A 16,724-nucleotide genomic window follows, 5' to 3' on the forward strand; every position below is an offset into this window, starting at 1 on the left:
GCACCACCATCGGTTGTCAGGTCACCCGGATTCAGCAAATACCAGAGTCCAAAATGATGCAGGTTTATACTGTTAATTTTCAGTTTATCGTTACAGTTGGTGTTATTCCATGTCGGAAGGGACGCAGCTACAGCCAGTGGGGTAACTAGAGACAGGCAGGCAGCTATGTGCAACAAAGGTAGGCGTGTTGTTTTCATATGCAGATCTGAAATATTGTCTTATATGCAAGAGGAGGAGTGATGGGGGTTCAGGCAAAAGCCAGGCTATGGATTGCATTGCTAAATGCTCCATCAGAGTGCAATGGTCGCCTGTCCTTTTTTTAAGTGATGATGTGGGTTTAGCCTGTGCTGTATGTATGTATGGGTGGCTGACTGCCAACCACCCAGAGAATGTATGGGAGGCTGGTTGGCTGCCAGCTTTCCTTCCATTCCTATGAGTAATGTGAGTGCTCATGAAGGGACCATGGTTGGGTCCACCCCTTTCCCGGTTATCCCCTCTAGGCCTTTTGGCTTAGATCAAGTGAAAAAAAGAAAGGATCTTGCGACATATCGCATCCTGAGGCACGTTTTTTTTTTTTGTGTGAATACTTGCACTTGGGTGACTTGTGAGCACATACTGATACATACGTTCCCTATCTGGGGACCATAAATTAAATGGATTTTTGAGAAAGGGAGCTGATTTGGAAGCTTGCTTCTGTCGCCCCATGCATTGACCCGATGTGGCAGTATCTTCGGGTAGTGAACAGTGCACCACCCCATTCCAGTGTTAAACAAGAAAGATTCTCATTTAACCCCTTAAGGACACATGACGTACTGGAACGTCATGTGTCCACTCCCGATCTATAACGCGGGGCCACGGCGTGGCCCCGCGTCATAGCGGGTCGGGCCCGGCCTCTAACAACGGCCGGGACCCGTGGCTAATAGCGCGCGGCATTGATCGCTGTGCCGCGCGCTATTAACCCTTTAGACGCGGCGTTCAAAGTTGAACGCCGCGTCTAAAGTGAAACCGAAAGCATGCCGGCTAGCTCAGTGGGCTGTTCGGGATAGCCGCGGTGAAATCGCGGCATCCCGAACAGCTGACAGGACAGCGGGAGGGCCCCTACCTGCCTCCTCGCTGTCCGATCGCCGAATGACTGCTCAGTGCCTGAGATCCAGGCATGAGCAGTCATGCGGCAGAATCGTTGATCACTGGTTTCTTATGAGAAACCAGTGATCAACATAGAAGATCAGTGTGTGCAGTGTTATAGGTCCCTATGGGACCTATAACACTGCAAAAAAAAAGTGAAAAAAATAAGTGAATAAACATCATTTAACCCCTTCCCTATTAAAAGTTTGAATCACCCCCCTTTTCCCATAAAAGAAAAAACACAGTGTAAATAAACATAAAAATAAACATAAATGGTATCGCCGCGTGCGGAAATGTCCGAATTATAAAAATATATCGTTAATTAAACCGCACGGTCAATGGCGTGCGCGCAAAAAAATTCCAAAGTCCAAAATAGTGCATTTTTGGTCACTTTTTATATCATGAAAAAATGAATAATAAGTCCTATCAATGCAAAAATGGTACCGTTAAAAACCTCAGATCACGGCGCAAAAAATGAGCCCTCATAACGCCCCATACACGGAAAAATAAAAAAGTTATAGGGGTCAGAAGATGACAATTTTAAACGTATTAATTTTCCTGCATGTAGTTATGATTTTTTCCAGAAGTCCGACAAAATCAAACCTATATAAGTAGGGTATCATTTTAATCGTATGGACCTACAGAATACATATCAGGTGTCATTTTTACCGAAAAATGTACTACGTAGAAACGGAAGCCCCCAAAAGTTACAAAACAGCGTTTTTTTTTAAATTTTGTCGCAAAATGATTTTTTTTCCCGCTTCACCATAGATTTTTGGGCAAAATGACTGACGTCATTACAAAGTAGAATTGGTGGCGCAAAAAATAAGCCATCATATGGATTTTTAGGTGTAAATTTGAAAGAGTTATGATTTTTTAAAGGCAAGGAGCAAAAAACGAAAATGCAAAAACGGAAAAACCTCCGGTCCTTAAGGGGTTAATCCTCCGTGGGTGAGAATTTGAGTTTGAGAATTGGAGACCAAAATGATGAGTTGCACTGACTGGTTTATGAACGTCTATTCATTTAGCGTTTTAATGACCATGTTTGCACACTGATTGGTGTAAAAAAATAAAATAAAACTAAATAATAATAATCTAGCACACCTGTGCAGGTTTGACATGACATGACAGGTAGCTGTCTTGTGGGTGGTGCTGAATCCTATTAAATGACGTGAGGGTCTCATGCCTATACACAAGGGTGTGTCATTGCTGTTGCTTGACCATGCATTGGTTTCTGTGGTCAGTGAATGATAAAAACAAAATTTACCATCCATTGATGGATGGGAAATCCGCCATGAGGCATTTGTTTTTAGAAACTGCTGCTCACAACCAATGTTGCAATGGAGTGTCTCCATCTGCTGGTGGTATTGGACAGGCATTAGTGCTATGACAGGGTCTGAAGAAGAAGAAGAAGAAGACGGAAAAAAATATATATAAAAAGAAAAAGAGAGAGAGAGAGAGAGACTGACTTAGTGAGCGAGTGAGTGAGAGAGTGAGAGTGAGTAAGTGAGAGTGAATGAGTGATTGAGTGAGTGAGTGAGTGAGTGAGAACAAATGAGTTAAAGCAAGTGAGTGAGAGAGATCGAATGAATGAAAGTCTGAATGACAGAAAGAAAAAAGGATGAAGAAAGAAGCATGAAGAAAAAAAAATGTATATGGAGTTGCTGACATGAGTGCAATCTACAAAGCCGTTGAGGCTGATCCTCATGGGAGGATTATTGCACCAGGACCCTTAGCACTTTTAAAATGCCATTCAATGCCACTTCTAGGGCTAGATGTAAACTGCAGATGACCATGTTGTGGTAGTTACCATGGATACCCAAGTGATGTGTGAGCTAACACATAGGCCCAACAGATTCCAAGAAGGCCAGAATCACCAGCGGCACCACCATCGGTTGTCAGGTCACCCGGATTCAGCAAATACCAGAGTCCAAAATGATGCAGGTTTATACTGTTAATTTTCAGTTTATCGTTACAGTTGGTGTTATTCCATGTCGGAAGGGACGCAGCTACAGCCAGTGGGGTAACTAGAGACAGGCAGGCAGCTATGTGCAACAAAGGTAGGCGTGTTGTTTTCATATGCAGATCTGAAATATTGTCTTATATGCAAGAGGAGGAGTGATGGGGGTTCAGGCAAAAGCCAGGCTATGGATTGCATTGCTAAATGCTCCATCAGAGTGCAATGGTCGCCTGTCCTTTTTTTAAGTGATGATGTGGGTTTAGCCTGTGCTGTATGTATGTATGGGTGGCTGACTGCCACCCAGCCAGAGAGTGTATGGGAGGCTGGTTGGCTGCCAGCCTTCCTTCCTTCCATTCCTATGAGTAATGTGAGTGCTCATGAAGGGGACATGGTTGGGTCCACCCCTTTCCCGGTTATCCCCTTTAGGCCTTTTGGCTTAGATCAAGTGTAAAAAAAGAAAGGATCTTGCGACAGATCGCATCCTGAGGCACGTTTTTTTTTTGTGTGAATACTTGCACTTGGGTGACTTGTGAGCACATACTGATACATAAGTTCCCTATCTGGGGACCATAAATTAAATGGAATTTTGAAAAAGGGAGCTGATTTGGAAGCTTGCTTCTGTCGCCCTATGCATTGTCCCGATGTGGCAGTATCTTCGGGTAGTGAACAGTGCACCACCCCATTCCAGTGTTAAACAAGAAAGATTCTCATTTAATCCTCCGTGGGTGAGAATTTGAGTTTGAGAATTGGAGACCAAAATGATGAGTTGCACTGACTGGTTTATGAACGTCTATTCATTTAGCGTTTTAATGACCATGTTTGCACACTGATTGGTGTAAAAAAATAAAATAAAACTAAATAATAATAATCTAGCACACCTGTGCAGGTTTGACATGACATGACAGGTAGCTGTCTTGTGGGTGGTGCTGAATCCTGTTAAATGACGTGAGGGTCTCATGCCTATACACAAGGGTGTGTCATTGCTGTTGCTTGACCATGCATTGGTTTCTGTGGTCAGTGAATGATAAAAACAAAATTTACCATCCATTGATGGATGGGAAATCTGCCATGAGGCATTTGTTTTTAGAAACTGCTGCTCACAACCAATGTTGCAATGGAGTGTCTCCATCTGCTGGTGGTATTGGAAAGGCATTAGTGCTATGACAGGGTCTGAAGAAGAAGAAGAAGACGGAAAAAAATATATATAAAAAGAAAAAGAGAGAGAGAGAGAGACTGACTTAGTGAGCGAGTGAGTCAGAGAGTGAGAGTGAGTAAGTGAGAGTGAATGAGTGATTGAGTGATTGAGTGAGTGAGTGAGTGAGAACAAATGAGTTAAAGCAAGTGAGTGAGAGAGATCGAATGAATGAAAGTCTGAATGACAGAAAGAAAAAAGGATGAAGAAAGAAGCATGAAGAAAAAAAAATGTATATGGAGTTGCTGACATGAGTGCAATCTACAAAGCCGTTGAGGCTGATCCTCATGGGAGGATTATTGCACCAGGACCCTTAGCACTTTTAAAATGCCATTCAATGCCACTTCTAGGGCTAGATGTAAACTGCAGATGACCATGTTGTGGTAGTTACCATGGATACCCAAGTGATGTGTGAGCTAACACATAGGCCCAACAGATTCCAAGAAGGCCAGAATCACCAGCGGCACCACCATCGGTTGTCAGGTCACCCGGATTCAGCAAATACCAGAGTCCAAAATGATGCAGGTTTATACTGTTAATTTTCAGTTTATCGTTATAGTTGGTGTTATTCCATGTCGGAAGGGACGCAGCTACAGCCAGTGGGGTAACTAGAGACAGGCAGGCAGCTATGTGCAACAAAGGTAGGCGTGTTGTTTTCATATGCAGATCTGAAATATTGTCTTATATGCAAGAGGAGGAGTGATGGGGGTTCAGGCAAAAGCCAGGCTATGGATTGCATTGCTAAATGCTCCATCAGAGTGCAATGGTCGCCTGTCCTTTTTTTAAGTGATGATGTGGGTTTAGCCTGTGCTGTATGTATGTATGGGTGGCTGACTGCCACCCCACCCAGAGAGTGAATGGGAGGCTGGTTGGCTGCCAGCCTTCCTTCCATTCCTATGAGTAATGTGAGTGCTCATGAAGGGGACATGGTTGGGTCCACCCCTTTCCCGGTTATCCCCTCTAGGCCTTTTGGCTTAGATCAAGTGTAAAAAAAGAAAGGATCTTGCGACAGATTGCATCCTGAGGCATGTTTTTTTTTTGTGTGAAAACTTGCACTTGGGTGACTTGTGAGCACATACTGATACATATGTTCCCTATCTGGGGACTATAAATTAAATGGATTTTTGAGAAAGGGAGCTGATTTGGAAGCTTGCTTCTGTCGCCCTATGCATTGACCCGATGTGGCAGTATCTTCGGGTAGTGAACAGTGCACCACCCCATTCCAGTGTTAAACAAGAAAGATTCTCATTTAATCCTCCGTGGGTGAGAATTTGAGTTTGAGAATTGGAGACCAAAATGATGAGTTGCACTGACTGGTTTATGAACGTCTATTCATTTAGCGTTTTAATGACCATGTTTGCACACTGATTGGTGTAAAAAAATAAAATAAAACTAAATAATAATAATCTAGCACACCTGTGCAGGTTTGACATGACATGACAGGTAGCTGTCTTGTGGGTGGTGCTGAATCCTGTTAAATGACGTGAGGGTCTCATGCCTATACACAAGGGTGTGTCATTGCTGTTGCTTGACCATGCATTGGTTTCTGTGGTCAGTGAATGATAAAAACAAAATTTACCATCCATTGATGGATGGGAAATCCGTCATGAGGCATTTGTTTTTAGAAACTGCTGCTCACAACCAATGTTGCAATGGAGTGTCTCCATCTGCTGGTGGTATTGGAAAGGCATTAGTGCTATGACAGGGTCTGAAGAAGAAGACGGAAAAAAATATATATAAAAAGAAAAAGAGAGAGAGAGAGACTGACTTAGTGAGCGAGTGAGTGAGAGAGTGAGAGTGAGTGAGTGAGAACAAATGAGTTAAAGCAAGTGAGTGAGAGAGATCGAATGAATGAAAGTCTGAATGACAGAAAGAAAAAAGGATGAAGAAAGAAGCATGAAGAAAAAAAAATGTATATGGAGTTGCTGACATGAGTGCAATCTACAAAGCCGTTGAGGCTGATCCTCATGGGAGGATTATTGCACCAGGACCCTTAGCACTTTTAAAATGCCTTTCAATGCCACTTCTAGGGCTAGATGTAAACTGCAGATGACCATGTTGTGGTAGTTACCATGGATACCCAAGTGATGTGTGAGCTAACACATAGGCCCAACAGATTCCAAGAAGGCCAGAATCACCAGCGGCACCACCATCGGTTGTCAGGTCACCCGGATTCAGCAAATACCAGAGTCCAAAATGATGCAGGTTTATACTGTTAATTTTCAGTTTATCGTTACAGTTGGTGTTATTCTATGTCGGAAGGGACGCAGCTACAGCCAGTGGGGTAACTAGAGACAGGCAGGCAGCTATGTGCAACAAAGGTAGGCGTGTTGTTTTCATATGCAGATCTGAAATATTGTCTTATATGCAAGAGGAGGAGTGATGGGGGTTCAGGCAAAAGCCAGGCTATGGATTGCATTGCTAAATGCTCCATCAGAGTGCAATGGTCGCCTGTCCTTTTTTTAAGTGATGATGTGGGTTTAGCCTGTGCTGTATGTATGTATGGGTGGCTGACTGCCACCCACCCAGAGAGTGTATGGGAGGCTGGTTGGCTGCCAGCCTTCCTTCCATTCCTATGAGTAATGTGAGTGCTCATGAAGGGGACATGGTTGGGTCCACCCCTTTCCCGATTATCCCCTCTAGTCCTTTTGGCTTAGATTAAGTGTAAAAAAAAGAAAGGATCTTGCGACAGATCACATCCTGAGGCACGTTTTTTTGTGTGTGAATACTTGCACTTGGGTGACTTGTGAGCACATACTGATACATACGTTCCCTATCTGGGGACCATAAATTAAATGGATTTTTGAGAAAGGGAGCTGATTTGGAAGCTTGCTTCTGTCGCCCTATGCATTGACCCGATGTGGCAGTATCTTTGGGTAGTGAACAGTGCACCACCCCATTCCAGTGTTAAACAAGAAAGATTCTCATTTAATCCTCCGTGGGTGAGAATTTGAGTTTGAGAATTGGAGACCAAAATGATGAGTTGCACTGACTGGTTTATGAACGTCTATTCATTTAGCGTTTTAATGACCATGTTTGCACACTGATTGGTGTAAAAAAATAAAATAAAACTAAATAATAATAATCTAGCACACCTGTGCAGGTTTGACATGACATGACAGGTAGCTGTCTTGTGGGTGGTGCTGAATCCTGTTAAATGACGTGAGGGTCTCATGCCTATACACAAGGGTGTGTCATTGCTGTTGCTTGACCATGCATTGAATTCTGTGGTCAGTGAATGATAAAAACAAAATTTACCATCCATTGATGGATGGGAAATCCGCCATGAGGCATTTGTTTTTAGAAACTGCTGCTCACAACCAATGTTGCAATGGAGTGTCTCCATCTGCTGGTGGTATTGGAAAGGCATTAGTGCTATGACAGGGTCTGAAGAAGAAGAAGAAGAAGAAGACGGAAAAAAATATATATAAAAAGAAAAAGAGAGAGAGAGAGAGAGACTGACTTAGTGAGCGAGTGAGTGAGAGAGTGAGACTGAGTGAGAGTGAATGAGTGAGTGAGTGATTGAGTGAGTGAGTGAGTGAGAACAAATGAGTTAAAGCAAGTGAGTGAGAGAGATCGAATGAATGAAAGTCTGAATGACAGAAAGAAAAAAGGATGAAGAAAGAAGCATGAAGAAAAAAAAATTTATATGGAGTTGCTGACATGAGTGCAATCTACAAAGCCGTTGAGGCTGATCCTCATGGGAGGATTATTGCACCAGGACCCTTAGCACTTTTAAAATGCCATTCAATGCCACTTCTAGGGCTAGATGTAAACTGCAGATGACCATGTTGTGGTAGTTACCATGGATACCCAAGTGATGTGTGAGCTAACACATAGGCCCAACAGATTCCAAGAAGGCCAGAATCACCAGCGGCACCACCATCGGTTGTCAGGTCACCCGGATTCAGCAAATACCAGAGTCCAAAATAATGCAGGTTTATACTGTTAATTTTCAGTTTATCGTTACAGTTGGTGTTATTCCACGTCGGAAGGGACACAGCTACAGCCAGTGGGGTAACTAGAGACAGGCAGGCAGCTATGTGCAACAAAGGTAGGTGTGTTGTTTTCATATGCAGATCTGAAATATTGTCTTATATGCAAGAGGAGGAATGATGGGGGTTCAGGCAAAAGCCAGGCTATGGATTGCATTGCTAAATGCTCCATCAGAGTGCAATGGTCGCCTGTCCTTTTTTTAAGTGATGATGTGGGTTTAGCCTGTGCTGTATGTATGTATGGGTGGCTGACTGCCACCCACCCAGAGAGTGTATGGGAGGCTGGTTGGCTGCCAGCCTTCCTTCCATTCCTATGAGTAATGTGAGTGCTCATGAAGGGGACATGGTTGGGTCCACCCCTTTCCCCGGTTATCCCCTCTAGGCCTTTTGGCTTAGATCAAGTGTAAAAAAAGAAAGGATCTTGCGACAGATCGCATCCTGAGGCACGTTTTTTTTTGTGTGAATACTTGCACTTGGGTGACTTGTGAGCACATACTGATACATACGTTCCCTATCTGGGGACCATAAATTTAATGGATTTTTGAGAAAGGGAGCTGATTTGGAAGCTTGCTTCTGTCGCCCTATGCATTGACCCGATGTGGCAGTATCTTCGGGTAGTGAACAGTGCACCACCCCATTCCAGTGTTAAACAAGAAAGATTCTCATTTAATCCTCCGTGGGTGAGAATTTGAGTTTGAGAATTGGGGACCAAAATGATGAGTTGCACTGACTGGTTTATGAACGTCTATTCATTTAGCGTTTTAATGACCATGTTTGCACACTGATTGGTGTAAAAAAATAAAATAAAACTAAATAATAATAATCTAGCACACCTGTGCAGGTTTGACATGACATGACAGGTAGTTGTCTTGTGGGTGGTGCTGAATCCTGTTAAATGACGTGAGGGTCTCATGCCTATACACAAGGGTGTGTCATTGCTGTTGCTTGACCATGCATTGGTTTCTGTGGTCAGTGAATGATAAAAACAAAATTTACCATCCATTGATGGATGGGAAATCCGCCATGAGGCATTTGTTTTTAGAAACTGCTGCTCACAACCAATGTTGCAATGGAGTGTCTCCATCTGCTGGTGGTATTGGAAAGGCATTAGTGCTATGACAGGGTCTGAAGAAGAAGAAGAAGAAGAAGAAGAAGAAGAAGAAGAAGAAGAAGACGGAAAAAAATATATATAAAAAGAAAAAGAGAGAGAGAGAGAGAGACTGACTTAGTGAGCGAGTGAGTGAGAGAGTGAGAGTGAGTGAGAGTGAATGAGTGAGTGAGTGATTGAGTGAGTGAGTGAGTGAGTGAGAACAAATGAGTTAAAGCAAGTGAGTGGGAGAGATCGAATGAATGAAAGTCTGAATGACAGAAAGAAAAAAGGATGAAGAAAGAAGCATGAAGAAAAAAAAATGTATATGGAGTTGCTGACATGAGTGCAATCTACAAAGCCGTTGAGGCTGATCCTCATGGGAGGATTATTGCACCAGGACCCTTAGCACTTTTAAAATGCCATTCAATGCCACTTCTAGGGCTAGATGTAAACTGCAGATGACCATGTTGTGGTAGTTACCATGGATACCCAAGTGATGTGTGAGCTAACACATAGGCCCAACAGATTCCAAGAAGGCCAGAATCACCAGCGGCACCACCATCGGTTGTCAGGTCACCCGGATTCAGCAAATACCAGAGTCCAAAATGATGCAGGTTTATACTGTTAATTTTCAGTTTATCGTTACAGTTGGTGTTATTCCATGTCGGAAGGGACGCAGCTACAGCCAGTGGGGTAACTAGAGACAGGCAGGCAGCTATGTGCAACAAAGGTAGGCGTGTTGTTTTCATATGCAGATCTGAAATATTGTCTTATATGCAAGAGGAGGAGTGATGGGGGTTCAGGCAAAAGCCAGGCTATGGATTGCATTGCTAAATGCTCCATCAGAGTGCAATGGTCGCCTGTCCTTTTTTTAAGTGATGATGTGGGTTTAGCCTGTGCTGTATGTATGTATGGGTGGCTGACTGCCAACCACCCAGAGAATGTATGGGAGGCTGGTTGGCTGCCAGCTTTCCTTCCATTCCTATGAGTAATGTGAGTGCTCATGAAGGGACCATGGTTGGGTCCACCCCTTTCCCGGTTATCCCCTCTAGGCCTTTTGGCTTAGATCAAGTGAAAAAAAGAAAGGATCTTGCGACATATCGCATCCTGAGGCACGTTTTTTTTTTTTGTGTGAATACTTGCACTTGGGTGACTTGTGAGCACATACTGATACATACGTTCCCTATCTGGGGACCATAAATTAAATGGATTTTTGAGAAAGGGAGCTGATTTGGAAGCTTGCTTCTGTCGCCCCATGCATTGACCCGATGTGGCAGTATCTTCGGGTAGTGAACAGTGCACCACCCCATTCCAGTGTTAAACAAGAAAGATTCTCATTTAACCCCTTAAGGACACATGACGTACTGGAACGTCATGTGTCCACTCCCGATCTATAACGCGGGGCCACGGCGTGGCCCCGCGTCATAGCGGGTCGGGCCCGGCCTCTAACAACGGCCGGGACCCGTGGCTAATAGCGCGCGGCATTGATCGCTGTGCCGCGCGCTATTAACCCTTTAGACGCGGCGTTCAAAGTTGAACGCCGCGTCTAAAGTGAAACCGAAAGCATGCCGGCTAGCTCAGTGGGCTGTTCGGGATAGCCGCGGTGAAATCGCGGCATCCCGAACAGCTGACAGGACAGCGGGAGGGCCCCTACCTGCCTCCTCGCTGTCCGATCGCCGAATGACTGCTCAGTGCCTGAGATCCAGGCATGAGCAGTCATGCGGCAGAATCGTTGATCACTGGTTTCTTATGAGAAACCAGTGATCAACATAGAAGATCAGTGTGTGCAGTGTTATAGGTCCCTATGGGACCTATAACACTGCAAAAAAAAAGTGAAAAAAATAAGTGAATAAACATCATTTAACCCCTTCCCTATTAAAAGTTTGAATCACCCCCCTTTTCCCATAAAAGAAAAAACACAGTGTAAATAAACATAAAAATAAACATAAATGGTATCGCCGCGTGCGGAAATGTCCGAATTATAAAAATATATCGTTAATTAAACCGCACGGTCAATGGCGTGCGCGCAAAAAAATTCCAAAGTCCAAAATAGTGCATTTTTGGTCACTTTTTATATCATGAAAAAATGAATAATAAGTCCTATCAATGCAAAAATGGTACCGTTAAAAACCTCAGATCACGGCGCAAAAAATGAGCCCTCATAACGCCCCATACACGGAAAAATAAAAAAGTTATAGGGGTCAGAAGATGACAATTTTAAACGTATTAATTTTCCTGCATGTAGTTATGATTTTTTCCAGAAGTCCGACAAAATCAAACCTATATAAGTAGGGTATCATTTTAATCGTATGGACCTACAGAATACATATCAGGTGTCATTTTTACCGAAAAATGTACTACGTAGAAACGGAAGCCCCCAAAAGTTACAAAACAGCGTTTTTTTTTAAATTTTGTCGCAAAATGATTTTTTTTCCCGCTTCACCATAGATTTTTGGGCAAAATGACTGACGTCATTACAAAGTAGAATTGGTGGCGCAAAAAATAAGCCATCATATGGATTTTTAGGTGTAAATTTGAAAGAGTTATGATTTTTTAAAGGCAAGGAGCAAAAAACGAAAATGCAAAAACGGAAAAACCTCCGGTCCTTAAGGGGTTAATCCTCCGTGGGTGAGAATTTGAGTTTGAGAATTGGAGACCAAAATGATGAGTTGCACTGACTGGTTTATGAACGTCTATTCATTTAGCGTTTTAATGACCATGTTTGCACACTGATTGGTGTAAAAAAATAAAATAAAACTAAATAATAATAATCTAGCACACCTGTGCAGGTTTGACATGACATGACAGGTAGCTGTCTTGTGGGTGGTGCTGAATCCTATTAAATGACGTGAGGGTCTCATGCCTATACACAAGGGTGTGTCATTGCTGTTGCTTGACCATGCATTGGTTTCTGTGGTCAGTGAATGATAAAAACAAAATTTACCATCCATTGATGGATGGGAAATCCGCCATGAGGCATTTGTTTTTAGAAACTGCTGCTCACAACCAATGTTGCAATGGAGTGTCTCCATCTGCTGGTGGTATTGGACAGGCATTAGTGCTATGACAGGGTCTGAAGAAGAAGAAGAAGAAGACGGAAAAAAATATATATAAAAAGAAAAAGAGAGAGAGAGAGAGAGACTGACTTAGTGAGCGAGTGAGTGAGAGAGTGAGAGTGAGTAAGTGAGAGTGAATGAGTGATTGAGTGAGTGAGTGAGTGAGTGAGAACAAATGAGTTAAAGCAAGTGAGTGAGAGAGATCGAATGAATGAAAGTCTGAATGACAGAAAGAAAAAAGGATGAAGAAAGAAGCATGAAGAAAAAAAAATGTATATGGAGTTGCTGACATGAGTGCAATCTACAAAGCCGTTGAGGCTGATCCTCATGGGAGGATTATTGCACCAGGACCCTTAGCACTTTTAAAATGCCATTCAATGCCACTTCTAGGGCTAGATGTAAACTGCAGATGACCATGTTGTGGTAGTTACCATGGATACCCAAGTGATGTGTGAGCTAACACATAGGCCCAACAGATTCCAAGAAGGCCAGAATCACCAGCGGCACCACCATCGGTTGTCAGGTCACCCGGATTCAGCAAATACCAGAGTCCAAAATGATGCAGGTTTATACTGTTAATTTTCAGTTTATCGTTACAGTTGGTGTTATTCCATGTCGGAAGGGACGCAGCTACAGCCAGTGGGGTAACTAGAGACAGGCAGGCAGCTATGTGCAACAAAGGTAGGCGTGTTGTTTTCATATGCAGATCTGAAATATTGTCTTATATGCAAGAGGAGGAGTGATGGGGGTTCAGGCAAAAGCCAGGCTATGGATTGCATTGCTAAATGCTCCATCAGAGTGCAATGGTCGCCTGTCCTTTTTTTAAGTGATGATGTGGGTTTAGCCTGTGCTGTATGTATGTATGGGTGGCTGACTGCCACCCAGCCAGAGAGTGTATGGGAGGCTGGTTGGCTGCCAGCCTTCCTTCCTTCCATTCCTATGAGTAATGTGAGTGCTCATGAAGGGGACATGGTTGGGTCCACCCCTTTCCCGGTTATCCCCTTTAGGCCTTTTGGCTTAGATCAAGTGTAAAAAAAGAAAGGATCTTGCGACAGATCGCATCCTGAGGCACGTTTTTTTTTTGTGTGAATACTTGCACTTGGGTGACTTGTGAGCACATACTGATACATAAGTTCCCTATCTGGGGACCATAAATTAAATGGAATTTTGAAAAAGGGAGCTGATTTGGAAGCTTGCTTCTGTCGCCCTATGCATTGTCCCGATGTGGCAGTATCTTCGGGTAGTGAACAGTGCACCACCCCATTCCAGTGTTAAACAAGAAAGATTCTCATTTAATCCTCCGTGGGTGAGAATTTGAGTTTGAGAATTGGAGACCAAAATGATGAGTTGCACTGACTGGTTTATGAACGTCTATTCATTTAGCGTTTTAATGACCATGTTTGCACACTGATTGGTGTAAAAAAATAAAATAAAACTAAATAATAATAATCTAGCACACCTGTGCAGGTTTGACATGACATGACAGGTAGCTGTCTTGTGGGTGGTGCTGAATCCTGTTAAATGACGTGAGGGTCTCATGCCTATACACAAGGGTGTGTCATTGCTGTTGCTTGACCATGCATTGGTTTCTGTGGTCAGTGAATGATAAAAACAAAATTTACCATCCATTGATGGATGGGAAATCTGCCATGAGGCATTTGTTTTTAGAAACTGCTGCTCACAACCAATGTTGCAATGGAGTGTCTCCATCTGCTGGTGGTATTGGAAAGGCATTAGTGCTATGACAGGGTCTGAAGAAGAAGAAGAAGACGGAAAAAAATATATATAAAAAGAAAAAGAGAGAGAGAGAGAGACTGACTTAGTGAGCGAGTGAGTCAGAGAGTGAGAGTGAGTAAGTGAGAGTGAATGAGTGATTGAGTGATTGAGTGAGTGAGTGAGTGAGAACAAATGAGTTAAAGCAAGTGAGTGAGAGAGATCGAATGAATGAAAGTCTGAATGACAGAAAGAAAAAAGGATGAAGAAAGAAGCATGAAGAAAAAAAAATGTATATGGAGTTGCTGACATGAGTGCAATCTACAAAGCCGTTGAGGCTGATCCTCATGGGAGGATTATTGCACCAGGACCCTTAGCACTTTTAAAATGCCATTCAATGCCACTTCTAGGGCTAGATGTAAACTGCAGATGACCATGTTGTGGTAGTTACCATGGATACCCAAGTGATGTGTGAGCTAACACATAGGCCCAACAGATTCCAAGAAGGCCAGAATCACCAGCGGCACCACCATCGGTTGTCAGGTCACCCGGATTCAGCAAATACCAGAGTCCAAAATGATGCAGGTTTATACTGTTAATTTTCAGTTTATCGTTATAGTTGGTGTTATTCCATGTCGGAAGGGACGCAGCTACAGCCAGTGGGGTAACTAGAGACAGGCAGGCAGCTATGTGCAACAAAGGTAGGCGTGTTGTTTTCATATGCAGATCTGAAATATTGTCTTATATGCAAGAGGAGGAGTGATGGGGGTTCAGGCAAAAGCCAGGCTATGGATTGCATTGCTAAATGCTCCATCAGAGTGCAATGGTCGCCTGTCCTTTTTTTAAGTGATGATGTGGGTTTAGCCTGTGCTGTATGTATGTATGGGTGGCTGACTGCCACCCCACCCAGAGAGTGAATGGGAGGCTGGTTGGCTGCCAGCCTTCCTTCCATTCCTATGAGTAATGTGAGTGCTCATGAAGGGGACATGGTTGGGTCCACCCCTTTCCCGGTTATCCCCTCTAGGCCTTTTGGCTTAGATCAAGTGTAAAAAAAGAAAGGATCTTGCGACAGATTGCATCCTGAGGCATGTTTTTTTTTGTGTGAAAACTTGCACTTGGGTGACTTGTGAGCACATACTGATACATATGTTCCCTATCTGGGGACTATAAATTAAATGGATTTTTGAGAAAGGGAGCTGATTTGGAAGCTTGCTTCTGTCGCCCTATGCATTGACCCGATGTGGCAGTATCTTCGGGTAGTGAACAGTGCACCACCCCATTCCAGTGTTAAACAAGAAAGATTCTCATTTAATCCTCCGTGGGTGAGAATTTGAGTTTGAGAATTGGAGACCAAAATGATGAGTTGCACTGACTGGTTTATGAACGTCTATTCATTTAGCGTTTTAATGACCATGTTTGCACACTGATTGGTGTAAAAAAATAAAATAAAACTAAATAATAATAATCTAGCACACCTGTGCAGGTTTGACATGACATGACAGGTAGCTGTCTTGTGGGTGGTGCTGAATCCTGTTAAATGACGTGAGGGTCTCATGCCTATACACAAGGGTGTGTCATTGCTGTTGCTTGACCATGCATTGGTTTCTGTGGTCAGTGAATGATAAAATCGTTAATTTCTAACGATAATTTGTTTTCCCTTAGTCCTAACAGTAGCACAGATGGGGTATTCCACCCCCCGCGAACTGGTAGGACAGATGGAATTTTTATTGATTAATAAACTAATTAGCAAACCACACCCACAATACCCTGTATAAAGGAGGGGTCACCCTCTGTCCCCTTGTGTTGTAACAAGAAGAACTAATAATAATAATAATAATAATACTAGGGAGGGAAAGTTGTGCTACTGTTAGGACTAAGGGAAAACAAATTATCGTTAGAAATTAACGATTCCCTTACGTCCTAACCAGTAGCACAGATGGGGATATGGCAAGCAGAATACCCTATGAGGGAGGGCTCTCATGCCTGGCGGCAGATAATACTGACCGTCCAAAGGAAGAGTAATCGGCAACTCTACTATCAAGCCTGTAGTGGGTGATAAAGGTGGAGAGTGAACTCCAGGATGCAGCCTTGCATATGTGTTCCAAGGGAACTAAATTCCTTTCCGCAAAGGAAGTAGATACAGACCTGGTAGAATGAGCTCTTACGAACTCAGGAGGCTCCATGTTCTGAGATACCATTGCTTCACAAATGGCATTTTTTACCCATCTACTGATGGAAGGTTTAGAGGCTTTGTGACCCTTCCGGGCCCCTGCAAAAAGTATTAGTAGATTTTCATCCTTCCTAAACAGCTTAGATCTTTCTAAGTAGATCCGGAGACATCTAGAAATATCGAGGCAATGCAGGCCTCTTTCTTCGTCAGTGGATGGACGTGGAGCTAGGACTGGAAGAGAAATTATTTGATTTATGTTCTGGAAGGATGGTACTTTAGGGATAAAAGATGGAATAAATCTCAAAAGTACCCTATCTGGCAAGAATCTTGTATAGGGTTCAAACGCAGAGAGCGCTTGTAATTCACCAATTCTCTTGGCAGATGTTATAGCCAGTAAAAATGTTGTTTTAATGGTAACAAACT

The 16,724-nt window shown here is 43.1% G+C and overlaps 8 pseudogenes; all 8 read left to right on the plus strand.

The window, feature by feature from the left end:
- Positions 1 to 489: 489 nt before the first annotated feature.
- On the plus strand, positions 490 to 755 carry LOC130288708 (U2 spliceosomal RNA; annotated as a pseudogene).
- A 2,745-nt stretch (positions 756 to 3,500) lies between these two features.
- LOC130289839 (U2 spliceosomal RNA) lies at positions 3,501 to 3,765 on the plus strand (annotated as a pseudogene).
- Positions 3,766 to 5,230: 1,465 nt separating this feature from the next.
- On the plus strand, positions 5,231 to 5,495 carry LOC130286310 (U2 spliceosomal RNA; annotated as a pseudogene).
- Positions 5,496 to 6,909: 1,414 nt separating this feature from the next.
- LOC130289979 (U2 spliceosomal RNA) lies at positions 6,910 to 7,174 on the plus strand (annotated as a pseudogene).
- Positions 7,175 to 8,643: 1,469 nt separating this feature from the next.
- Positions 8,644 to 8,907, plus strand: LOC130289524 (U2 spliceosomal RNA; annotated as a pseudogene).
- Positions 8,908 to 10,403: 1,496 nt separating this feature from the next.
- Positions 10,404 to 10,669, plus strand: LOC130288709 (U2 spliceosomal RNA; annotated as a pseudogene).
- Positions 10,670 to 13,414: 2,745 nt separating this feature from the next.
- Positions 13,415 to 13,679, plus strand: LOC130289840 (U2 spliceosomal RNA; annotated as a pseudogene).
- A 1,465-nt stretch (positions 13,680 to 15,144) lies between these two features.
- On the plus strand, positions 15,145 to 15,408 carry LOC130286255 (U2 spliceosomal RNA; annotated as a pseudogene).
- Positions 15,409 to 16,724: the final 1,316 nt, after the last annotated feature.

Source organism: Hyla sarda, chromosome 8 (genome assembly GCF_029499605.1).
Source record: "Hyla sarda isolate aHylSar1 chromosome 8, aHylSar1.hap1, whole genome shotgun sequence".
NCBI lineage: Eukaryota > Metazoa > Chordata > Amphibia > Anura > Hylidae > Hyla > Hyla sarda.